Raw genomic sequence first — 27,806 nt, forward strand, 5'->3', positions numbered from 1 at the left:
CCTAAACCCAAGCGCCCTAGGGCCACCCACAGAACTATTCCCCGTCATCCTAGCCACAAAAGTCCTCCTACTATCTTCTGGTTTCTTATGGGTCCGAGCTTCATACCCACGATTCCGATATGACCAACTAATGCACCTACTATGAAAAAACTTCCTACCCCTCACACTAGCTCTGTGCCTCTGACACATCAGCATACCTATCTGCTATGCAGGCCTACCTCCTTACATAAGGAAATGTGCCTGAACTACAAAGGGTCACTATGATAAAGTGAACATAGAGGTATAACAGCCCTCTCATTTCCTGTTGACCTTAGAAAAGTAGGAATTGAACCCACACAAGAGAAATCAAAATTCTCCATACTTCCCTTATATTATTTTCTAGTAGAGTCAGCTAATCAAGCTATCGGGCCCATACCCCGAAAATGATGGTTTAACCCCCTCCTCTACTAATGAACCCTTACGCGACCCCAATCATAACCTTCAGCCTCATCTTGGGCACCACAATCACAATTTCCAGCAACCACTGAGTTCTGGCCTGGACAGGACTGGAGATCAACACACTAGCCATCATTCCCCTAATTGCCAAATCCCACCACCCACGAGCAGTAGAAGCCGCAACGAAATACTTCCTAACCCAAGCAGCTGCTTCCGCCCTGGTCCTATTCTCTAGCATAACTAATGCCTGAGTCACTGGCCAATGAGACATCACACAAATAAACCACCCAACCTCCTGTCTACTACTGACAGCAGCAATCGCTATTAAACTGGGCCTAGTGCCATTTCACTTCTGATTCCCAGAAGTACTACAAGGATCGCCACTAATAACAGCCCTGCTACTCTCGACCCTCATAAAATTCCCCCCACTAACCCTGCTCCTACTAACATCCAAATCCCTCGACCCAGCTCTACTCACCGCCATGGCCCTAGCCTCAACAGCACTAGGAGGCTGAATAGGACTGAACCAAACACAAACACGCAAAATCCTAGCCTTCTCGTCCATCTCCCACTTAGGCTGAATCGCCATCATCCTAGTTTACAGCCCCAAATTGGCCTTACTTACCTTCTACCTATACTAGGATGGCCTCTAGCAGGATTTACTCACTGATTCCCACTACTCACTGGGTTTACCCTACACCAAACATGAGCAAAAGCCCACTTCGGGGTAATATTTACAGGAGTAAACCTAACGTTCTTCCCCCAGCACTTCCTAGGCCTAGCAGGAATACCCCGACGATACTCGGACTATCCCGACGCCTACACACTATGAAACACCATTTCCTCCATCGGCTCCCTAATCTCAATAGTAGCCGTAATCATACTAATATTCATCATCTGAGAAGCCTTTCCGGCCAAACGAAAAGTCCTACAACCAGAACTAACTACCACAAACGTTGAATGAATCCACGGCTGCCCTCCCCCATACCATACTTTCGAGGAACCGGCCTTCGTCCAAGTACAAGAAAGGAAGGAATCGAACCCTCACATGCTGGTTTCAAGCCAACTGCATTAACCGCTCATGCTTCTTTCTTATGAGACGTTAGTAAACCAATTACATAGCCTTGTCAAGACTAAATCACAGGTAAAAATCCTGTACATCTCATGTGGCCAACCACTCCCAACTAGGATTCCAAGACGCCTCATCACCCATCATAGAAGAACTCGTTGAATTCCACGACCACGCCCTAATCGTTGCCCTAGCTATCTGCAGCCTAGTTCTCTACCTTTTAGCCCACATACTAACAGAAAAACTCTCGTCCAATGCTGTAGACGCCCAAGAAGTAGAGCTGATCTGGACAATCCTACCTGCTATCGTCCTGGTACTCCTCGCCCTCCCATCCCTACAAATCCTCTACATAATGGACAAAATCGATGAACCAGACCTCACCCTAAAAGCCATCGGCCACCAATGATACTGAAGCTACGAATACACAGACTTCAAAGACCTATCATTCGACTCCTACATAGTGCCCACCCCAGACTTACCCAACGGCCACTTCCGACTGCTAGAAGTTGACCACCGCGTAGTTATCCCAATAGAATCCCCCATCCGCGTGATCATTACTGCAGGAGACGTACTCCACTCCTGAGCAGTCCCAACGCTCGGAGTTAAAACAGACGCAATCCCAGGCCGACTAAACCAAACTTCATTCATTACCACCCGGCCTGGGATTTTTTACGGACAATGCTCAGAAATTTGCGGGGCTAATCACAGCTACATACCCATTGTAGTAGAATCAACCCCACTCCCACATTTCGAGGCCTGATCGTCCCTTCTATCATCATCCTAATCATTAAGAAGCTATGCAACAGCACTAGCCTTTTAAGCTAGCCAAAGAGGGACTTCCCCCTCCTTAATGATATGCCACAGCTTAACCCCGCACCATGATTTTCAATCATAATTATAACCTGATTAACCCTAGCACTCCTCATCCAACCAAAACTACTAGCCTTCACCACAACCAACCCCCCATCAAATAAGACCTCCCTCACTACCAAACCCACACCATGATCCTGACCATGAACCTAAGCTTCTTTGACCAATTTTCCAGCCCCAATCTATTTGGCATCCCCTTAATCCTACTATCCCTACTCTTCCCAGCCCTACTATTCCCGTCCCCAAACAACCGATGAATCAACAACCGCCTTTCTACTATCCAAACATGACTCCTTCACCTAATCACAAAACAACTAATAGTCCCACTCAACAAAAATGGCCACAAATGAGCCATAATATTTACATCCCTAATAATCATACTTCTTACAATCAACCTTCTAGGCCTCCTTCCATATACATTCACCCCAACCACCCAACTATCTATGAACATAGCCCTAGCCTTCCCACTATGGCTCGCCACACTACTAACAGGCCTACGAAACCAACCATCAGCCTCTTTAGCCCACCTATTACCCGAAGGTACCCCTACACCCCTAATCCCCGCACTAATCCTGATCGAAACAACCAGCCTACTAATCCGCCCCCTAGCCCTCGGAGTCCGCCTTACAGCCAACCTTACAGCAGGACACTTACTCATCCAACTCATCTCTACAGCCTCCATTGCGTTAATACCCACCCTTCCTGCAGTATCCATCCTAACAATAATCATCCTACTACTCCTAACCATCCTAGAAGTAGCAGTAGCCATAATCCAGGCCTACGTCTTCGTGCTCCTTCTAAGCCTATACTTACAAGAAAACATCTAATGGCACACCAAGCACACTCATACCACATAGTTGACCCAAGCCCTTGACCAATCTTCGGGGCAGCCGCCGCCCTACTCACAACCTCAGGATTAATCATGTGATTCCACTACAACTCATCCATACTACTAACCCTAGGCCTCATCTCAATACTCCTAGTAATACTCCAATGATGACGAGACATTGTACGAGAAAGCACCTTCCAAGGCCATCACACTCCCACAGTCCAAAAAGGCCTACGATACGGCATAATCCTTTTCATCACATCCGAAGCATTCTTCTTCTTAGGGTTCTTCTGAGCGTTCTTCCACTCGAGCCTGGCCCCAACCCCAGAACTAGGAGGCCAATGACCCCCAACAGGAATTAAACCACTCAACCCGATAGAAGTCCCCCTACTAAACACAGCCATCCTACTAGCCTCAGGCGTTACCGTAACGTGAGCCCATCACAGCATCACAGAAGGAAACCGAAAACACGCCATCCACGCCCTAACCCTAACGATCCTCCTGGGATTCTACTTCACAGCCCTACAAGCAATAGAATACCACGAAGCCCCATTCTCAATCGCCGATAGCGTCTACGGATCTACCTTCTTCGTTGCCACTGGATTCCACGGACTCCACGTAATCATCGGATCCTCCTTCCTGACCGTCTGCCTCTTCCGACTGATCAAGTTCCACTTTACATCAGACCACCACTTCGGATTCGAGGCAGCAGCCTGATACTGACACTTCGTAGACGTCATCTGACTATTCCTCTACATAACCATCTACTGATGAGGATCTTGCTCTTCTAGTATATTAATTACAATTGACTTCCAATCTCTAGAATCTGGTATAAACCCAGAGGAGAGCAATGAACGCACTCATGTTCATATTCGCCCTATCATCAATCCTAAGCGCCGCCCTAACCGCATTAAACTTCTGACTCGCCCAAATAAACCCCGACTCAGAGAAACTCTCACCGTACGAATGTGGATTCGACCCACTTGGATCTGCTCGATTACCATTCTCAGTCCGATTCTTCCTCAGTAGCCATCCTGTTCCTCTTATTCGACCTAGAAATCGCCCTCCTACTCCCCCTGCCATGAGCCGTCCAACTCCAATCCCCCCTAATGACCCTCACCTGAACTGTAGCGATCCTCCTTCTCCTAACACTCGGACTGGCCTACGAGTGAATTCAAGGGGGCCTAGAATGAGCAGAATAACAGAAAGTTAGTCTAACCAAAAAGATAGCTGGTTTCGACCCAGCAGATTACAGCCAACCCTGTAACTTTCTTATGTCGCCCCTACATTTAAGCTTCTACTCAGCCTTCATTTTCAGCGGACTAGGACTAGCCTTCCACCGAACCCACCTAGTATCCGCCCTACTATGCCTTGAAAGCATAATATTATCGATATTCGTAGGCCTATCAATATGATCCATCGAAAACCAAGTCTCCTCATTCACCATGGTACCAATTCTCATGCTAACCTTCTCAGCGTGTGAGGCGGGCACAGGCCTGGCCATCCTAGTAGCCTCCACCCGCACACATGGCTCCGACCATCTACACAACCTAAACCTCCTGCAATGCTAAAAATCATCCTACCCACAATCATACTTCTTCCAACAGCCCTGCTGTCTCCACCAAAATTTCTATGGACTAACACCACCTTATACAGCCTCCTAATCGCTGCCCTAAGCCTACAGTGATTAATCCCAACCTACTACCCCTACAAATTTTTATCCAACTGAACAGGAATTGACCAAATCTCATCCCCCCTCCTAGTACTATCCTGCTGACTACTCCCACTCATAATCATAGCAAGCCAAAACCACCTGCAACAAGAACCCCTACAACGCAAACGAATCTTTATCTCAACCTTAGTCGCAGTCCAGCCATTCATCCTACTAGCCTTTTCCACCACAGAACTAGCACTATTTTACATCTCATTTGAAGCAACCCTCATTCCCACCCTAATCTTAATCACCCGATGGGGGAACCAACCAGAACGCCTAAGCGCTGGCATCTACCTGCTATTCTACACGCCAGTAAGCTCTCTACCCCTGCTAATCACAATCATACACCTATACGTGAAAATTGGCACCCTGCACCTGCCAACCCTACAACTAACCCACCCAACCCTATCCACCTCATGGACAGGAATACTATCAGGTCTAGCACTGCTCATAGCATTCATAGTAAAAGCCCCACTATACGGCCTACACCTCTGACTGCCAAAAGCCCACGTAGAAGCACCCATCGCAGGCTCAATACTCCTCGCCGCCCTACTACTAAAGCTAGGAGGATACGGAATTATACGAGTCACTCTATTTATGGGCCCACTGTCCAACCTCCTGCACTACCCCTTCCTAACCCTGGCCCTATGAGGCGCCCTAATGACTAGCTCAATCTGCCTACGACAGACAGACCTAAAATCACTAATCGCTTATTCATCCGTTAGCCACATAGGCCTAGTTATCGCCGCAGGAATAATCCAAACCCACTGATCATTCTCAGGGGCAATGATCCTAATAATTTCCCATGGACTAACTTCCTCCATACTATTCTGCCTAGCCAACACAAACTATGAACGTACGCACAGCCGAATTCTACTACTCACACGAGGCCTACAACCTCTCCTACCACTCATAGCTACCTGATGATTGCTGGCCAATCTAACAAACATAGCCTTACCCCCAACAACAAACCTCATAGCAGAGCTAACCATTATAATCACCTTATTCAACTGATCTGCCTTCACGATCATCCTAACAGGAATCGCAACCCTACTAACCGCCTCCTACACCTTATTCATACTACTAATGACCCAACGAGGCTCAATCCCCTCCCACATCACATCTATGCAAAACTCAACCACGCGAGAACACCTGCTCATAACACTCCACATTATCCCAATATTCCTCCTAATCCTCAAACCCGAACTGATCTCCGGAATCCCCTCATGCAAGTATAGTTTAAACCAAACATTAGACTGTGATTCTAAGAATAGAAGTTCAAACCTTCTTACCTGCCGAGGGGAGGGTTTAACCAACAAGAGCTGCTAACTCTTACATCTGAGCCTAAAACCTCAGCCCCCTTACTTTTAAAGGATAACAGCAATCCACTGGTCTTAGGAACCACCCATCTTGGTGCAAATCCAAGTAAAAGGAGTGAACCCCACACTACTAATCAACTCCCTCACACTACTCACGCTGACAATCCTCCTAACCCCAATCATCCTGCCATTTCTATTTAAAAACTTTAAAAACACCCCACAAGCCACCACCCGCGCTGTTAAAACCGCATTCCTAATTAGCCTAGCCCCTACAACCGCATTCATCTACTCGGGAGTAGAATCTGTCACCTGCCACTGGGAGTGAAAATTCATTATAAACTTTAAAATCCCCCTGAGCCTAAAAATAGACCAATACTCAATAACATTTCTTCCAATCGCCCTATTTGTAACATGATCAATCCTACAATTCGCCATATGATACATGGCCTCAGAGCCATACGTAACAAAATTTTTCACCTACCTACTGACATTCCTAGTCGCCATACTCCTCCTAACAACCGCAAACAACATATTCCTCCTATTCGTAGGCTGGGAAGGAGTACGAATCATGTCCTTCCTTCTCATCGGCTGATGACAAGGCCGAGCAGATGCCAACACCGCCGCCCTACAAGCCGTAATCTACAACCGAATCGGAGACATCGGACTGATCCTGAGCATAGCATGACTAGCTTCAACATTCAACACCTGAGAGATCCAACAAGCCGTACACCCCCACCAAACCCCAATCCTCCCCCTCATAGGATTAATCCTCGCAGCCGCAGGAAAATCCGCCCAATTTGGACTCCACCCATGACTGCCCGCAGCAATAGAAGGCCCCACCCCAGTATCAGCCCTACTGCACTCCAGTACCATAGTAGTAGCCGGAATCTTCCTGCTCATCCGCATGCACCCCCTGCTAGCCACCAACCAGACAGCCCTAACTGCCTGCCTATGCCTAGGTGCTCTATCAACCCTATTCGCTGCCACATGCGCCCTAACCCAAAATGACATCAAAAAAATCATTGCTTTCTCAACATCCAGCCAACTAGGACTAATAATAGTCACTATCGGACTAAACCTCCCACAACTAGCCTTCCTACACATCTCAACCCATGCCTTCTTTAAAGCCATACTATTCCTATGCTCAGGGTCTATCATCCACAACCTAAACGGAGAACAAGATATCCGAAAGATAGGAGGCCTACAGAAAATACTCCCAGTCACTACTTCCTGCCTAACCATCGGAAACCTGGCGCTGATAGGAACCCCATTCCTAGCCGGATTCTACTCAAAAGACCTCATCATCGAAAGCTTAAACACATCATACCTAAATACTTGAGCCCTACTCCTAACCCTTATAGCCACAGCATTCACCGCAACCTACAGCATCCGCATAACCATCCTAGTCCAAGCTGGACAAACCCGAATCCCCCCAATAGTATCAATAAACGAAAACAACCCACTAATCACCGCCCCCCTAACCCGACTCGCCCTAGGCAGCATTACAGCAGGAATAATCATTACCTCTTTCATCACACCAACCAAAACCCCCCCAATAACCATACCCCTTATCACCAAAACCGCTGCCATCCTCATAACAATCCTAGGAATCATCCTAGGCCCCTCATGTACAGGGCCACACCCCTCTAACGGCGCAAGCTTACATAGAAACATTATTAACAGACCTAGACAGATACAAAAACCCCTACAAGACCACGTATTAACTAACCCTGTTAACCCGACTCAGGAGCGCCTATAAGAGCGATTAAAATCTGTGAAAGGAACTCGGCAAATTAATAAGGCCCGACTGTTTACCAAAAACATAGCCTTCAGCAAATTAAACATGTATTGAAGGTGATGCCTGCCCGGTGACTTAGGTTTAACGGCCGCGGTATCCTAACCGTGCAAAGGTAGCGCAATCAATTGTCCCATAAATCGAGACTTGTATGAATGGCTAAACGAGGTCTTAACTGTCTCTCACAGATAATCAGTGAAATTGATCTCCCCGTGCAAAAGCGGGGATGTGAACATAAGACGAGAAGACCCTGTGGAACTTAAAAATCAACGACCACCGCGAATCCTCAATCAACCCCACTGGGGCCACTACCATCGCAGAGCCTGGTCGATATTTTTTGGTTGGGGCGACCTTGGAGGAGAACAAATCCTCCAAAAACAAGACCATACCTCTTTACCTAGAGCTACCCCTCAAAGTGCTAACAGTGACCAGACCCAATATAATTGATTAATGGACCAAGCTACCCCAGGGATAACAGCGCAATCCCCCTCAAGAGCCCATATCGACAGGGGGGTTTACGACCTCGATGTTGGATCAGGACATCCTAATGGTGCAGCCGCTATTAAGGGTTCGTTTGTTCAACGATTAACAGTCCTACGTGATCTGAGTTCAGACCGGAGCAATCCAGGTCGGTTTCTATCTATGACACACTCTCCCCAGTACGAAAGGACCGGGAAAGTGGGGCCAATACCACAAGCACGCCCCCCCCCTCTAAGCAGTGAAACCAACTAAACCGTGAAGAGGGCCTTCCCCCACCACTTTCAATCCTAGAAAAGGACCAGCTAGAGTGGCAGAGCCCGGCAAGTGCAGAAGGCTTAAGCCCTTTCCCCAGAGGTTCAAATCCTCTCCCTAGCTTCACCCATGATTCAAATAACAACACTAAGCTGCCTCGTTATATCCCTCCTATACATCATCCCAATCCTGATTGCCGTAGCCTTCCTAACCCTAGTAGAACGGAAAATCCTAAGCTACATACAATCCCGCAAAGGCCCTAACGTTGTCGGGCCTTTTGGCCTACTTCAACCATTTGCGGACGGACTGAAACTATTTACCAAAGAGCCCATCCGACCCTCTACCTCTTCCCCACTTCTATTCATTCTGATACCAATACTAGCCCTTGTCCTAGCCCTCACCACTTGAGCACCACTACCACTCCCATTTCCCCTAGCAGATCTAAACCTCGGAGTTCTCTTCCTAATAGCCATGTCAAGCCTAGCCGTCTACTCAGTCCTATGATCAGGCTGAGCCTCGAACTCAAAATACGCACTAATCGGAGCCCTACGGGCAGTAGCACAGACCATTTCATACGAAGTGACACTGGTCATAATCCTGCTATCAATAATCATACTAAGCGGAAGCTACACACTCAGCTCCTTTGCCGTCGCACAGGAGCCTCTATACTTCATTTTCTCCTCATGACCCCTAGCAATAATATGATACGTATCCACCCTAGCAGAGACAAACCGAGCTCACAAAGGGTGAATCTGAGCTAGTCTCAGGGTTTAACGTTGAATACGCCGCAGGACCCTTCGCCTTATTCTTCCTAGCTGAATATGCGAACATTATGCTAATAAATACACTTCCATCATATTCCATCATATTCCTAAACCCAAGCGCCCTAGGGCCACCCACAGAACTATTCCCCGTCATCCTAGCCACAAAAGTCCTCCTACTATCTTCTGGTTTCTTATGGGTCCGAGCTTCATACCCACGATTCCGATATGACCAACTAATGCACCTACTATGAAAAAACTTCCTACCCCTCACACTAGCTCTGTGCCTCTGACACATCAGCATACCTATCTGCTATGCAGGCCTACCTCCTTACATAAGGAAATGTGCCTGAACTACAAAGGGTCACTATGATAAAGTGAACATAGAGGTATAACAGCCCTCTCATTTCCTGTTGACCTTAGAAAAGTAGGAATTGAACCCACACAAGAGAAATCAAAATTCTCCATACTTCCCTTATATTATTTTCTAGTAGAGTCAGCTAATCAAGCTATCGGGCCCATACCCCGAAAATGATGGTTTAACCCCCTCCTCTACTAATGAACCCTTACGCGACCCCAATCATAACCTTCAGCCTCATCTTGGGCACCACAATCACAATTTCCAGCAACCACTGAGTTCTGGCCTGGACAGGACTGGAGATCAACGCACTAGCCATCATTCCCCTAATTGCCAAATCCCACCACCCACGAGCAGTAGAAGCCGCAACGAAATACTTCCTAACCCAAGCAGCTGCTTCCGCCCTGGTCCTATTCTCTAGCATAACCAATGCCTGAGTCACCGGCCAATGAGACATCACACAAATAAACCACCCAACCTCCTGTCTACTACTGACAGCAGCAATCGCTATTAAACTGGGCCTAGTGCCATTTCACTTCTGATTCCCAGAAGTACTACAAGGATCGCCACTAATAACAGCCCTGCTACTCTCGACCCTCATAAAATTCCCCCCACTAACCCTGCTCCTACTAACATCCAAATCCCTCGACCCAGCTCTACTCACCGCCATGGCCCTAGCCTCAACAGCACTAGGAGGCTGAATAGGACTGAACCAAACACAAACACGCAAAATCCTAGCCTTCTCGTCCATCTCCCACTTAGGCTGAATCGCCATCATCCTAGTTTACAGCCCCAAATTGGCCTTACTTACCTTCTACCTATACACAATCATAACATCAGCCGTATTCCTAGCCCTTAACAAAATCAAAGCCCTTAACCTATCCATGATCACAACCTCATGAACAAAAACCCCAGTGCTAAACGCCACCCTAATACTAGTACTTTTATCCCTAGCAGGCCTCCCCCCATTAACAGGCTTTATACCAAAGTGACTTATCATCCAAGAACTAACTAAACAGGAAATAACACCAGCAGCCATGGCAATTGCCATGCTATCACTGCTCAGCCTCTTCTTCTACCTACGCCTCGCATACCACTCAACAATTACCCTTCCCCCCAACTCCTCTAACCACATAAAACAATGATACACTAGCAAAGCCCCAAGCACACCTACTGCGGTCCTTGCCTCACTATCAATCCTCTTACTTCCCCTATCCCCAATAATACATGCCATTGTCTAGAAACTTAGGATAACACCCCAAACCGAAGGCCTTCAAAGCCTTAAATAAGAGTTAAACCCTCTTAGTTTCTGCACATTAAGACTTACAGAATATTAACCTGTATCTTCTGAATGCAAGTCAGACGCTTTAATTAAGCTAAAGCCTCCCTAGACAGATGGGCTTCGATCCCACAAAACTCTAGTTAACAGCTAAATGCCTAAACCAATTGGCTTCTGCCTACAAAGACCCTGACGCACCCTAGTGCGCATCGATGAGCTTGCAACTCAACATGAATTTCACTACAGAGCCGATAAGAAGAGGAATTAAACCTCTGTAAAAAGGACTACAGCCTAACGCTTCAACACTCAGCCATCTTACCCGTCACCTTCATCAACCGATGACTATTTTCCACTAACCATAAGGATATTGGCACCCTGTACCTCATCTTCGGGGCATGAGCAGGAATAGTCGGCACCGCACTCAGCCTATTAATCCGCGCAGAACTAGGACAACCAGGAACTCTCCTAGGCGACGACCAAATTTACAATGTAATCGTTACCGCTCACGCCTTTGTAATAAGCTTCTTTATAGTCATACCCATCATGATCGGAGGATTCGGCAACTGATTAGTCCCCCTCATAATCGGTGCCCCCGACATAGCATTCCCGCGAATAAACAACATAAGCTTTTGACTCCTCCCCCCATCATTCCTCCTCCTACTAGCCTCATCCACTGTAGAAGCTGGCGCCGGCACAGGCTGAACTGTCTACCCTCCCCTAGCAGGTAACCTTGCCCACGCCGGAGCTTCAGTAGACCTGGCTATCTTCTCACTCCACTTAGCCGGTATCTCCTCCATCCTTGGGGCCATCAACTTTATCACCACAGCCATCAACATAAAACCCCCCGCACTCTCACAATACCAAACCCCACTATTTGTCTGATCCGTACTAATTACCGCCATCCTACTCCTTCTATCACTCCCCGTACTCGCCGCCGGTATTACAATATTACTAACTGATCGAAACCTAAACACCACATTCTTCGACCCCGCTGGAGGAGGAGACCCAATCCTGTACCAACACCTATTCTGATTCTTCGGACACCCAGAAGTCTATATTCTGATCCTACCGGGGTTTGGAATCATCTCACACGTAGTCACGTACTACTCAGGCAAAAAGGAGCCCTTCGGCTACATGGGAATAGTCTGAGCCATACTATCCATCGGCTTCCTAGGAGTCATCGTCTGAGCTCACCACATGTTTACAGTAGGAATAGACGTTGATACCCGAGCCTACTTTACATCAGCCACTATAATCATTGCCATCCCTACCGGAATCAAAGTATTTAGCTGACTAGCCACCCTGCACGGAGGAACAATCAAATGAGACCCCCCCAATACTATGAGCTCTAGGATTTATCTTCCTATTTACCATCGGAGGATTAACAGGAATCGTTCTTGCAAACTCTTCCCTAGACATCGCCCTGCACGACACGTACTACGTAGTTGCCCACTTCCACTACGTCCTATCCATAGGCGCCGTCTTTGCCATTCTAGCAGGATTTACTCACTGATTCCCACTACTCACTGGGTTTACCCTACACCAAACATGAGCAAAAGCCCACTTCGGGGTAATATTTACAAGAGTAAACCTAACGTTCTTCCCCCAGCACTTCCTAGGCCTAGCAGGAATACCCCGACGATACTCGGACTATCCCGACGCCTACACACTATGAAACACCATTTCCTCCATCGGCTCCCTAATCTCAATAGTAGCCGTAATCATACTAATATTCATCATCTGAGAAGCCTTTTCGGCCAAACGAAAAGTCCTACAACCAGAACTAACTACCACAAACGTTGAATGAATCCACGGCTGCCCTCCCCCATACCATACTTTCGAGGAACCGGCCTTCGTCCAAGTACAAGAAAGGAAGGAATCGAACCCTCACATGCTGGTTTCAAGCCAACTGCATTAACCGCTCATGCTTCTTTCTTATGAGACGTTAGTAAACCAATTACATAGCCTTGTCAAGACTAAATCACAGGTAAAAATCCTGTACATCTCATGTGGCCAACCACTCCCAACTAGGATTCCAAGACGCCTCATCACCCATCATAGAAGAACTCGTTGAATTCCACGACCACGCCCTAATCGTTGCCCTAGCTATCTGCAGCCTAGTTCTCTACCTTTTAGCCCACATACTAACAGAAAAACTCTCGTCCAATGCTGTAGACGCCCAAGAAGTAGAGCTGATCTGGACAATCCTACCTGCTATCGTCCTGGTACTCCTCGCCCTCCCATCCCTACAAATCCTCTACATAATGGACAAAATCGATGAACCAGACCTCACCCTAAAAGCCATCGGCCACCAATGATACTGAAGCTACGAATACACAGACTTCAAAGACCTATCATTCGACTCCTACATAGTGCCCACCCCAGACTTACCCAACGGCCACTTCCGACTGCTAGAAGTTGACCACCGCGTAGTTATCCCAATAGAATCCCCCATCCGCGTGATCATTACTGCAGGAGACGTACTCCACTCCTGAGCAGTCCCAACGCTCGGAGTTAAAACAGACGCAATCCCAGGCCGACTAAACCAAACTTCATTCATTACCACCCGGCCTGGGATTTTTTACGGACAATGCTCAGAAATTTGCGGGGCTAATCACAGCTACATACCCATTGTAGTAGAATCAACCCCACTCCCACATTTCGAGGCCTGATCGTCCCTTCTATCATCATCCTAATCATTAAGAAGCTATGCAACAGCACTAGCCTTTTAAGCTAGCCAAAGAGGGACTTCCCCCTCCTTAATGATATGCCACAGCTTAACCCCGCACCATGATTTTCAATCATAATTATAACCTGATTAACCCTAGCACTCCTCATCCAACCAAAACTACTAGCCTTCACCACAACCAACCCCCCATCAAATAAGACCTCCCTCACTACCAAACCCACACCATGATCCTGACCATGAACCTAAGCTTCTTTGACCAATTTTCCAGCCCCAATCTATTTGGCATCCCCTTAATCCTACTATCCCTACTCTTCCCAGCCCTACTATTCCCGTCCCCAAACAACCGATGAATCAACAACCGCCTTTCTACTATCCAAACATGACTCCTTCACCTAATCACAAAACAACTAATAGTCCCACTCAACAAAAATGGCCACAAATGAGCCATAATATTTACATCCCTAATAATCATACTTCTTACAATCAACCTTCTAGGCCTCCTTCCATATACATTCACCCCAACCACCCAACTATCTATGAACATAGCCCTAGCCTTCCCACTATGGCTCGCCACACTACTAACAGGCCTACGAAACCAACCATCAGCCTCTTTAGCCCACCTATTACCCGAAGGTACCCCTACACCCCTAATCCCCGCACTAATCCTGATCGAAACAACCAGCCTACTAATCCGCCCCCTAGCCCTCGGAGTCCGCCTTACAGCCAACCTTACAGCAGGACACTTACTCATCCAACTCATCTCTACAGCCTCCATTGCGTTAATACCCACCCTTCCTGCAGTATCCATCCTAACAATAATCATCCTACTACTCCTAACCATCCTAGAAGTAGCAGTAGCCATAATCCAGGCCTACGTCTTCGTGCTCCTTCTAAGCCTATACTTACAAGAAAACATCTAATGGCACACCAAGCACACTCATACCACATAGTTGACCCAAGCCCTTGACCAATCTTCGGGGCAGCCGCCGCCCTACTCACAACCTCAGGATTAATCATGTGATTCCACTACAACTCATCCATACTACTAACCCTAGGCCTCATCTCAATACTCCTAGTAATACTCCAATGATGACGAGACATTGTACGAGAAAGCACCTTCCAAGGCCATCACACTCCCACAGTCCAAAAAGGCCTACGATACGGCATAATCCTTTTCATCACATCCGAAGCATTCTTCTTCTTAGGGTTCTTCTGAGCGTTCTTCCACTCGAGCCTGGCCCCAACCCCAGAACTAGGAGGCCAATGACCCCCAACAGGAATTAAACCACTCAACCCGATAGAAGTCCCCCTACTAAACACAGCCATCCTACTAGCCTCAGGCGTTACCGTAACGTGAGCCCATCACAGCATCACAGAAGGAAACCGAAAACACGCCATCCACGCCCTAACCCTAACGATCCTCCTGGGATTCTACTTCACAGCCCTACAAGCAATAGAATACCACGAAGCCCCATTCTCAATCGCCGATAGCGTCTACGGATCTACCTTCTTCGTTGCCACTGGATTCCACGGACTCCACGTAATCATCGGATCCTCCTTCCTGACCGTCTGCCTCTTCCGACTGATCAAGTTCCACTTTACATCAGACCACCACTTCGGATTCGAGGCAGCAGCCTGATACTGACACTTCGTAGACGTCATCTGACTATTCCTCTACATAACCATCTACTGATGAGGATCTTGCTCTTCTAGTATATTAATTACAATTGACTTCCAATCTCTAGAATCTGGTATAAACCCAGAGGAGAGCAATGAACGCACTCATGTTCATATTCGCCCTATCATCAATCCTAAGCGCCGCCCTAACCGCATTAAACTTCTGACTCGCCCAAATAAACCCCGACTCAGAGAAACTCTCACCGTACGAATGTGGATTCGACCCACTTGGATCTGCTCGATTACCATTCTCAGTCCGATTCTTCCTCAGTAGCCATCCTGTTCGTCCTATTCGACCTAGAAATCGCCCTCCTACTCCCCCTGCCATGAGCCGTCCAACTCCAATCCCCCCTAATGACCCTCACCTGAACTGTAGCGATCCTCCTTCTCCTAACACTCGGACTGGCCTACGAGTGAATTCAAGGGGGCCTAGAATGAGCAGAATAACAGAAAGTTAGTCTAACCAAAAAGATAGCTGGTTTCGACCCAGCAGATTACAGCCAACCCTGTAACTTTCTTATGTCGCCCCTACATTTAAGCTTCTACTCAGCCTTCATTTTCAGCGGACTAGGACTAGCCTTCCACCGAACCCACCTAGTATCCGCCCTACTATGCCTTGAAAGCATAATATTATCGATATTCGTAGGCCTATCAATATGATCCATCGAAAACCAAGTCTCCTCATTCACCATGGTACCAATTCTCATGCTAACCTTCTCAGCGTGTGAGGCGGGCACAGGCCTGGCCATCCTAGTAGCCTCCACCCGCACACATGGCTCCGACCATCTACACAACCTAAACCTCCTGCAATGCTAAAAATCATCCTACCCACAATCATACTTCTTCCAACAGCCCTGCTGTCTCCACCAAAATTTCTATGGACTAACACCACCTTATACAGCCTCCTAATCGCTGCCCTAAGCCTACAGTGATTAATCCCAACCTACTACCCCTACAAATTTTTATCCAACTGAACAGGAATTGACCAAATCTCATCCCCCCTCCTAGTACTATCCTGCTGACTACTCCCACTCATAATCATAGCAAGCCAAAACCACCTGCAACAAGAACCCCTACAACGCAAACGAATCTTTATCTCAACCTTAGTCGCAGTCCAGCCATTCATCCTACTAGCCTTTTCCACCACAGAACTAGCACTATTTTACATCTCATTTGAAGCAACCCTCATTCCCACCCTAATCTTAATCACCCGATGGGGGAACCAACCAGAACGCCTAAGCGCTGGCATCTACCTGCTATTCTACACGCCAGTAAGCTCTCTACCCCTGCTAATCACAATCATACACCTATACGTGAAAATTGGCACCCTGCACCTGCCAACCCTACAACTAACCCACCCAACCCTATCCACCTCATGGACAGGAATACTATCAGGTCTAGCACTGCTCATAGCATTCATAGTAAAAGCCCCACTATACGGCCTACACCTCTGACTGCCAAAAGCCCACGTAGAAGCACCCATCGCAGGCTCAATACTCCTCGCCGCCCTACTACTAAAGCTAGGAGGATACGGAATTATACGAGTCACTCTATTTATGGGCCCACTGTCCAACCTCCTGCACTACCCCTTCCTAACCCTGGCCCTATGAGGCGCCCTAATGACTAGCTCAATCTGCCTACGACAGACAGACCTAAAATCACTAATCGCTTATTCATCCGTTAGCCACATAGGCCTAGTTATCGCCGCAGGAATAATCCAAACCCACTGATCATTCTCAGGGGCAATGATCCTAATAATTTCCCATGGACTAACTTCCTCCATACTATTCTGCCTAGCCAACACAAACTATGAACGTACGCACAGCCGAATTCTACTACTCACACGAGGCCTACAACCTCTCCTACCACTCATAGCTACCTGATGATTGCTGGCCAATCTAACAAACATAGCCTTACCCCCAACAACAAACCTCATAGCAGAGCTAACCATTATAATCACCTTATTCAACTGATCTGCCTTCACGATCATCCTAACAGGAATCGCAACCCTACTAACCGCCTCCTACACCTTATTCATACTACTAATGACCCAACGAGGCTCAATCCCCTCCCACATCACATCTATGCAAAACTCAACCACGCGAGAACACCTGCTCATAACACTCCACATTATCCCAATATTCCTCCTAATCCTCAAACCCGAACTGATCTCCGGAATCCCCTCATGCAAGTATAGTTTAAACCAAACATTAGACTGTGATTCTAAGAATAGAAGTTCAAACCTTCTTACCTGCCGAGGGGAGGGTTTAACCAACAAGAGCTGCTAACTCTTACATCTGAGCCTAAAACCTCAGCCCCCTTACTTTTAAAGGATAACAGCAATCCACTGGTCTTAGGAACCACCCATCTTGGTGCAAATCCAAGTAAAAGGAGTGAACCCCACACTACTAATCAACTCCCTCACACTACTCACGCTGACAATCCTCCTAACCCCAATCATCCTGCCATTTCTATTTAAAAACTTTAAAAACACCCCACAAGCCACCACCCGCGCTGTTAAAACCGCATTCCTAATTAGCCTAGCCCCTACAACCGCATTCATCTACTCGGGAGTAGAATCTGTCACCTGCCACTGGGAGTGAAAATTCATTATAAACTTTAAAATCCCCCTGAGCCTAAAAATAGACCAATACTCAATAACATTTCTTCCAATCGCCCTATTTGTAACATGATCAATCCTACAATTCGCCATATGATACATGGCCTCAGAGCCATACGTAACAAAATTTTTCACCTACCTACTGACATTCCTAGTCGCCATACTCCTCCTAACAACCGCAAACAACATATTCCTCCTATTCGTAGGCTGGGAAGGAGTACGAATCATGTCCTTCCTTCTCATCGGCTGATGACAAGGCCGAGCAGATGCCAACACCGCCGCCCTACAAGCCGTAATCTACAACCGAATCGGAGACATCGGACTGATCCTGAGCATAGCATGACTAGCTTCAACATTCAACACCTGAGAGATCCAACAAGCCGTACACCCCCACCAAACCCCAATCCTCCCCCTCATAGGATTAATCCTCGCAGCCGCAGGAAAATCCGCCCAATTTGGACTCCACCCATGACTGCCCGCAGCAATAGAAGGCCCCACCCCAGTATCAGCCCTACTGCACTCCAGTACCATAGTAGTAGCCGGAATCTTCCTGCTCATCCGCATGCACCCCCTGCTAGCCACCAACCAGACAGCCCTAACTGCCTGCCTATGCCTAGGTGCTCTATCAACCCTATTCGCTGCCACATGCGCCCTAACCCAAAATGACATCAAAAAAATCATTGCTTTCTCAACATCCAGCCAACTAGGACTAATAATAGTCACTATCGGACTAAACCTCCCACAACTAGCCTTCCTACACATCTCAACCCATGCCTTCTTTAAAGCCATACTATTCCTATGCTCAGGGTCTATCATCCACAACCTAAACGGAGAACAAGATATCCGAAAGATAGGAGGCCTACAGAAAATACTCCCAGTCACTACTTCCTGCCTAACCATCGGAAACCTGGCGCTGATAGGAACCCCATTCCTAGCCGGATTCTACTCAAAAGACCTCATCATCGAAAGCTTAAACACATCATACCTAAATACTTGAGCCCTACTCCTAACCCTTATAGCCACAGCATTCACCGCAACCTACAGCATCCGCATAACCATCCTAGTCCAAGCTGGACAAACCCGAATCCCCCCAATAGTATCAATAAATGAAAACAACCCACTAATCACCGCCCCCCTAACCCGACTCGCCCTAGGCAGCATTACAGCAGGAATAATCATTACCTCTTTCATCACACCAACCAAAACCCCCCCAATAACCATACCCCTTATCACCAAAACCGCTGCCATCCTCATAACAATCCTAGGAATCATCCTAGGCCCCTCATGTACAGGGCCACACCCCTCTAACGGCGCAAGCTTACATAGAAACATTATTAACAGACCTAGACAGATACAAAAACCCCTACAAGACCACGTATTAACTAACCCTGTTAACCCGACTCAGGAGCGCCTATAAGAGCGATTAAAATCTGTGAAAGGAACTCGGCAAATTAATAAGGCCCGACTGTTTACCAAAAACATAGCCTTCAGCAAATTAAACATGTATTGAAGGTGATGCCTGCCCGGTGACTTAGGTTTAACGGCCGCGGTATCCTAACCGTGCAAAGGTAGCGCAATCAATTGTCCCATAAATCGAGACTTGTATGAATGGCTAAACGAGGTCTTAACTGTCTCTCACAGATAATCAGTGAAATTGATCTCCCCGTGCAAAAGCGGGGATGTGAACATAAGACGAGAAGACCCTGTGGAACTTAAAAATCAACGACCACCGCGAATCCTCAATCAACCCCACTGGGGCCACTACCATCGCAGAGCCTGGTCGATATTTTTCGGTTGGGGCGACCTTGGAGGAGAACAAATCCTCCAAAAACAAGACCATACCTCTTTACCTAGAGCTACCCCTCAAAGTGCTAACAGTGACCAGACCCAATATAATTGATTAATCGACCAAGCTACCCCAGGGATAACAGCGCAATCCCCCTCAAGAGCCCATATCGACAGGGGGGTTTACGACCTCGATGTTGGATCAGGACATCCTAATGGTGCAGCCGCTATTAAGGGTTCGTTTGTTCAACGATTAACAGTCCTACGTGATCTGAGTTCAGACCGGAGCAATCCAGGTCGGTTTCTATCTATGACACACTCTCCCCAGTACGAAAGGACCGGGAAAGTGGGGCCAATACCACAAGCACGCCCCCCCCCTCTAAGCAGTGAAACCAACTAAACCGTGAAGAGGGCCTTCCCCCACCACTTTCAATCCTAGAAAAGGACCAGCTAGAGTGGCAGAGCCCGGCAAGTGCAGAAGGCTTAAGCCCTTTCCCCAGAGGTTCAAATCCTCTCCCTAGCTTCACCCATGATTCAAATAACAACACTAAGCTGCCTCGTTATATCCCTCCTATACATCATCCCAATCCTGATTGCAGTAGCCTTCCTAACCCTAGTAGAACGGAAAATCCTAAGCTACATACAATCCCGCAAAGGCCCTAACGTTGTCGGGCCTTTTGGCCTACTTCAACCATTTGCGGACGGACTGAAACTATTTACCAAAGAGCCCATCCGACCCTCTACCTCTTCCCCACTTCTATTCATTCTGATACCAATACTAGCCCTTGTCCTAGCCCTCACCACTTGAGCACCACTACCACTCCCATTTCCCCTAGCAGATCTAAACCTCGGAGTTCTCTTCCTAATAGCCATGTCAAGCCTAGCCGTCTACTCAGTCCTATGATCAGGCTGAGCCTCGAACTCAAAATACGCACTAATCGGAGCCCTACGGGCAGTAGCACAGACCATTTCATACGAAGTGACACTGGCCATAATCCTGCTATCAATAATCATACTAAGCGGAAGCTACACACTCAGCTCCTTTGCCATCGCACAGGAGCCTCTATACTTCATTTTCTCCTCATGACCCCTAGCAATAATATGATACGTATCCACCCTAGCAGAGACAAACCGAGCTCACAAAGGGTGAATCTGAGCTAGTCTCAGGGTTTAACGTTGAATACGCCGCAGGACCCTTCGCCTTATTCTTCCTAGCTGAATATGCGAACATTATGCTAATAAATACACTTCCATCATATTCCATCATATTCCTAAACCCAAGCGCCCTAGGGCCACCCACAGAACTATTCCCCGTCATCCTAGCCACAAAAGTCCTCCTACTATCTTCTGGTTTCTTATGGGTCCGAGCTTCATACCCACGATTCCGATATGACCAACTAATGCACCTACTATGAAAAAACTTCCTACCCCTCACACTAGCTCTGTGCCTCTGACACATCAGCATACCTATCTGCTATGCAGGCCTACCTCCTTACATAAGGAAATGTGCCTGAACTACAAAGGGTCACTATGATAAAGTGAACATAGAGGTATAACAGCCCTCTCATTTCCTGTTGACCTTAGAAAAGTAGGAATTGAACCCACACAAGAGAAATCAAAATTCTCCATACTTCCCTTATATTATTTTCTAGTAGAGTCAGCTAATCAAGCTATCGGGCCCATACCCCGAAAATGATGGTTTAACCCCCTCCTCTACTAATGAACCCTTACGCGACCCCAATCATAACCTTCAGCCTCATCTTGGGCACCACAATCACAATTTCCAGCAACCACTGAGTTCTGGCCTGGACAGGACTGGAGATCAACGCACTAGCCATCATTCCCCTAATTGCCAAATCCCACCACCCACGAGCAGTAGAAGCCGCAACGAAATACTTCCTAACCCAAGCAGCTGCTTCCGCCCTGGTCCTATTCTCTAGCATAACCAATGCCTGAGTCACCGGCCAATGAGACATCACACAAATAAACCACCCAACCTCCTGTCTACTACTGACAGCAGCAATCGCTATTAAACTGGGCCTAGTGCCATTTCACTTCTGATTCCCAGAAGTACTACAAGGATCGCCACTAATAACAGCCCTGCTACTCTCGACCCTCATAAAATTCCCCCCACTAACCCTGCTCCTACTAACATCCAAATCCCTCGACCCAGCTCTACTCACCGCCATGGCCCTAGCCTCAACAGCACTAGGAGGCTGAATAGGACTGAACCAAACACAAACACGCAAAATCCTAGCCTTCTCGTCCATCTCCCACTTAGGCTGAATCGCCATCATCCTAGTTTACAGCCCCAAATTGGCCTTACTTACCTTCTACCTATACACAATCATAACATCAGCCGTATTCCTAGCCCTTAACAAAATCAAAGCCCTTAACCTATCCATGATCACAACCTCATGAACAAAAACCCCAGTGCTAAACGCCACCCTAATACTAGTACTTTTATCCCTAGCAGGCCTCCCCCCATTAACAGGCTTTATACCAAAGTGACTTATCATCCAAGAACTAACTAAACAGGAAATAACACCAGCAGCCATGGCAATTGCCATGCTATCACTGCTCAGCCTCTTCTTCTACCTACGCCTCGCATACCACTCAACAATTACCCTTCCCCCCAACTCCTCTAACCACATAAAACAATGATACACTAGCAAAGCCCCAAGCACACCTACTGCGGTCCTTGCCTCACTATCAATCCTCTTACTTCCCCTGTCCCCAATAATACATGCCATTGTCTAGAAACTTAGGATAACACCCCAAACCGAAGGCCTTCAAAGCCTTAAATAAGAGTTAAACCCTCTTAGTTTCTGCACATTAAGACTTACAGAATATTAACCTGTATCTTCTGAATGCAAGTCAGACGCTTTAATTAAGCTAAAGCCTCCCTAGACAGATGGGCTTCGATCCCACAAAACTCTAGTTAACAGCTAAATGCCTAAACCAATTGGCTTCTGCCTACAAAGACCCTGACGCACCCTAGTGCGCATCGATGAGCTTGCAACTCAACATGAATTTCGCTACAGAGCCGATAAGAAGAGGAATTAAACCTCTGTAAAAAGGACTACAGCCTAACGCTTCAACACTCAGCCATCTTACCCGTCACCTTCATCAACCGATGACTATTTTCCACTAACCATAAGGATATTGGCACCCTGTACCTCATCTTCGGGGCATGAGCAGGAATAGTCGGCACCGCACTCAGCCTATTAATCCGCGCAGAACTAGGACAACCAGGAACTCTCCTAGGCGACGACCAAATTTACAATGTAATCGTTACCGCTCACGCCTTTGTAATAAGCTTCTTTATAGTCATACCCATCATGATCGGAGGATTCGGCAACTGATTAGTCCCCCTCATAATCGGTGCCCCCGACATAGCATTCCCGCGAATAAACAACATAAGCTTTTGACTCCTCCCCCCATCATTCCTCCTCCTACTAGCCTCATCCACTGTAGAAGCTGGCGCCGGCACAGGCTGAACTGTCTACCCTCCCCTAGCAGGTAACCTTGCCCACGCCGGAGCTTCAGTAGACCTGGCTATCTTCTCACTCCACTTAGCCGGTATCTCCTCCATCCTTGGGGCCATCAACTTTATCACCACAGCCATCAACATAAAACCCCCCGCACTCTCACAATACCAAACCCCACTATTTGCCTGATCCGTACTAATTACCGCCATCCTACTCCTTCTATCACTCCCCGTACTCGCCGCCGGTATTACAATATTACTAACTGATCGAAACCTAAACACCACATTCTTCGACCCCGCTGGAGGAGGAGACCCAATCCTGTACCAACACCTATTCTGATTCTTCGGACACCCAGAAGTCTATATTCTGATCCTACCGGGGTTTGGAATCATCTCACACGTAGTCACGTACTACTCAGGCAAAAAGGAGCCCTTCGGCTACATGGGAATAGTCTGAGCCATACTATCCATCGGCTTCCTAGGAGTCATCGTCTGAGCTCACCACATGTTTACAGTAGGAATAGACGTTGATACCCGAGCCTACTTTACATCAGCCACTATAATCATTGCCATCCCTACCGGAATCAAAGTATTTAGCTGACTAGCCACCCTGCACGGAGGAACAATCAAATGAGACCCCCCCAATACTATGAGCTCTAGGATTTATCTTCCTATTTACCATCGGAGGATTAACAGGAATCGTTCTTGCAAACTCTTCCCTAGACATCGCCCTGCACGACACGTACTACGTAGTTGCCCACTTCCACTACGTCCTATCCATAGGCGCCGTCTTTGCCATTCTAGCAGGATTTACTCACTGATTCCCACTACTCACTGGGTTTACCCTACACCAAACATGAGCAAAAGCCCACTTCGGGGTAATATTTACAAGAGTAAACCTAACGTTCTTCCCCCAGCACTTCCTAGGCCTAGCAGGAATACCCCGACGATACTCGGACTATCCCGACGCCTACACACTATGAAACACCATTTCCTCCATCGGCTCCCTAATCTCAATAGTAGCCGTAATCATACTAATATTCATCATCTGAGAAGCCTTTTCGGCCAAACGAAAAGTCCTACAACCAGAACTAACTACCACAAACGTTGAATGAATCCACGGCTGCCCTCCCCCATACCATACTTTCGAGGAACCGGCCTTCGTCCAAGTACAAGAAAGGAAGGAATCGAACCCTCACATGCTGGTTTCAAGCCAACTGCATTAACCGCTCATGCTTCTTTCTTATGAGACGTTAGTAAACCAATTACATAGCCTTGTCAAGACTAAATCACAGGTAAAAATCCTGTACATCTCATGTGGCCAACCACTCCCAACTAGGATTCCAAGACGCCTCATCACCCATCATAGAAGAACTCGTTGAATTCCACGACCACGCCCTAATCGTTGCCCTAGCTATCTGCAGCCTAGTTCTCTACCTTTTAGCCCACATACTAACAGAAAAACTCTCGTCCAATGCTGTAGACGCCCAAGAAGTAGAGCTGATCTGGACAATCCTACCTGCTATCGTCCTGGTACTCCTCGCCCTCCCATCCCTACAAATCCTCTACATAATGGACAAAATCGATGAACCAGACCTCACCCTAAAAGCCATCGGCCACCAATGATACTGAAGCTACGAATACACAGACTTCAAAGACCTATCATTCGACTCCTACATAGTGCCCACCCCAGACTTACCCAACGGCCACTTCCGACTGCTAGAAGTTGACCACCGCGTAGTTATCCCAATAGAATCCCCCATCCGTGTGATCATTACTGCAGGAGACGTACTCCACTCCTGAGCAGTCCCAACGCTCGGAGTTAAAACAGACGCAATCCCAGGCCGACTAAACCAAACTTCATTCATTACCACCCGGCCTGGGATTTTTTACGGACAATGCTCAGAAATTTGCGGGGCTAATCACAGCTACATACCCATTGTAGTAGAATCAACCCCACTCCCACATTTCGAGGCCTGATCGTCCCTTCTATCATCATCCTAATCATTAAGAAGCTATGCAACAGCACTAGCCTTTTAAGCTAGCCAAAGAGGGACTTCCCCCTCCTTAATGATATGCCACAGCTTAACCCCGCACCATGATTTTCAATCATAATTATAACCTGATTAACCCTAGCACTCCTCATCCAACCAAAACTACTAGCCTTCACCACAACCAACCCCCCATCAAATAAGACCTCCCTCACTACCAAACCCACACCATGATCCTGACCATGAACCTAAGCTTCTTTGACCAATTTTCCAGCCCCAATCTATTTGGCATCCCCTTAATCCTACTATCCCTACTCTTCCCAGCCCTACTATTCCCGTCCCCAAACAACCGATGAATCAACAACCGCCTTTCTACTATCCAAACATGACTCCTTCACCTAATCACAAAACAACTAATAGTCCCACTCAACAAAAATGGCCACAAATGAGCCATAATATTTACATCCCTAATAATCATACTTCTTACAATCAACCTTCTAGGCCTCCTTCCATATACATTCACCCCAACCACCCAACTATCTATGAACATAGCCCTAGCCTTCCCACTATGGCTCGCCACACTACTAACAGGCCTACGAAACCAACCATCAGCCTCTTTAGCCCACCTATTACCCGAAGGTACCCCTACACCCCTAATCCCCGCACTAATCCTGATCGAAACAACCAGCCTACTAATCCGCCCCCTAGCCCTCGGAGTCCGCCTTACAGCCAACCTTACAGCAGGACACTTACTCATCCAACTCATCTCTACAGCCTCCATTGCATTAACACCCACCCTTCCTGCAGTATCCATCCTAACAATAATCATCCTACTACTCCTAACCATCCTAGAAGTAGCAGTAGCCATAATCCAGGCCTACGTCTTCGTGCTCCTTCTAAGCCTATACTTACAAGAAAACATCTAATGGCACACCAAGCACACTCATACCACATAGTTGACCCAAGCCCTTGACCAATCTTCGGGGCAGCCGCCGCCCTACTCACAACCTCAGGATTAATCATGTGATTCCACTACAACTCATCCATACTACTAACCCTAGGCCTCATCTCAATACTCCTAGTAATACTCCAATGATGACGAGACATTGTACGAGAAAGCACCTTCCAAGGCCATCACACTCCCACAGTCCAAAAAGGCCTACGATACGGCATAATCCTTTTCATCACATCCGAAGCATTCTTCTTCTTAGGGTTCTTCTGAGCGTTCTTCCACTCGAGCCTGGCCCCAACCCCAGAACTAGGAGGCCAATGACCCCCAACAGGAATTAAACCACTCAACCCGATAGAAGTCCCCCTACTAAACACAGCCATCCTACTAGCCTCAGGCGTTACCGTAACGTGAGCCCATCACAGCATCACAGAAGGAAACCGAAAACACGCCATCCACGCCCTAACCCTAACGATCCTCCTGGGATTCTACTTCACAGCCCTACAAGCAATAGAATACCACGAAGCCCCATTCTCAATCGCCGATAGCGTCTACGGATCTACCTTCTTCGTTGCCACTGGATTCCACGGACTCCACGTAATCATCGGATCCTCCTTCCTGACCGTCTGCCTCTTCCGACTGATCAAGTTCCACTTTACATCAGACCACCACTTCGGATTCGAGGCAGCAGCCTGATACTGACACTTCGTAGACGTCATCTGACTATTCCTCTACATAACCATCTACTGATGAGGATCTTGCTCTTCTAGTATATTAATTACAATTGACTTCCAATCTCTAGAATCTGGTATAAACCCAGAGGAGAGCAATGAACGCACTCATGTTCATATTCGCCCTATCATCAATCCTAAGCGCCGCCCTAACCGCATTAAACTTCTGACTCGCCCAAATAAACCCCGACTCAGAGAAACTCTCACCGTACGAATGTGGATTCGACCCACTTGGATCTGCTCGATTACCATTCTCAGTCCGATTCTTCCTCAGTAGCCATCCTGTTCGTCCTATTCGACCTAGAAATCGCCCTCCTACTCCCCCTGCCATGAGCCGTCCAACTCCAATCCCCCCTAATGACCCTCACCTGAACTGTAGTGATCCTCCTTCTCCTAACACTCGGACTGGCCTACGAGTGAATTCAAGGGGGCCTAGAATGAGCAGAATAACAGAAAGTTAGTCTAACCAAAAAGATAGCTGGTTTCGACCCAGCAGATTACAGCCAACCCTGTAACTTTCTTATGTCGCCCCTACATTTAAGCTTCTACTCAGCCTTCATTTTCAGCGGACTAGGACTAGCCTTCCACCGAACCCACCTAGTATCCGCCCTACTATGCCTTGAAAGCATAATATTATCGATATTCGTAGGCCTATCAATATGATCCATCGAAAACCAAGTCTCCTCATTCACCATGGTACCAATTCTCATGCT

At 47.4% G+C, this 27,806-nt stretch overlaps 1 long non-coding RNA gene across 1 annotated transcript; it reads left to right on the plus strand.

The window, feature by feature from the left end:
• Positions 1–6,273: 6,273 nt before the first annotated feature.
• LOC308186841 lies at positions 6,274–20,185 on the plus strand. Its single transcript, XR_013944329.1, has 2 exons — positions 6,274–8,090; positions 19,489–20,185. It is a non-coding gene; the product is annotated as an uncharacterized lncRNA (long non-coding RNA).
• The last annotated feature ends 7,621 nt before the right edge of the window (positions 20,186–27,806 follow it).

Source organism: Anser brachyrhynchus, assembly GCF_964034855.1.
Source record: "Anser brachyrhynchus genome assembly, contig: SCAFFOLD_97, whole genome shotgun sequence".
Taxonomy (NCBI): Eukaryota; Metazoa; Chordata; class Aves; order Anseriformes; family Anatidae; genus Anser; species Anser brachyrhynchus.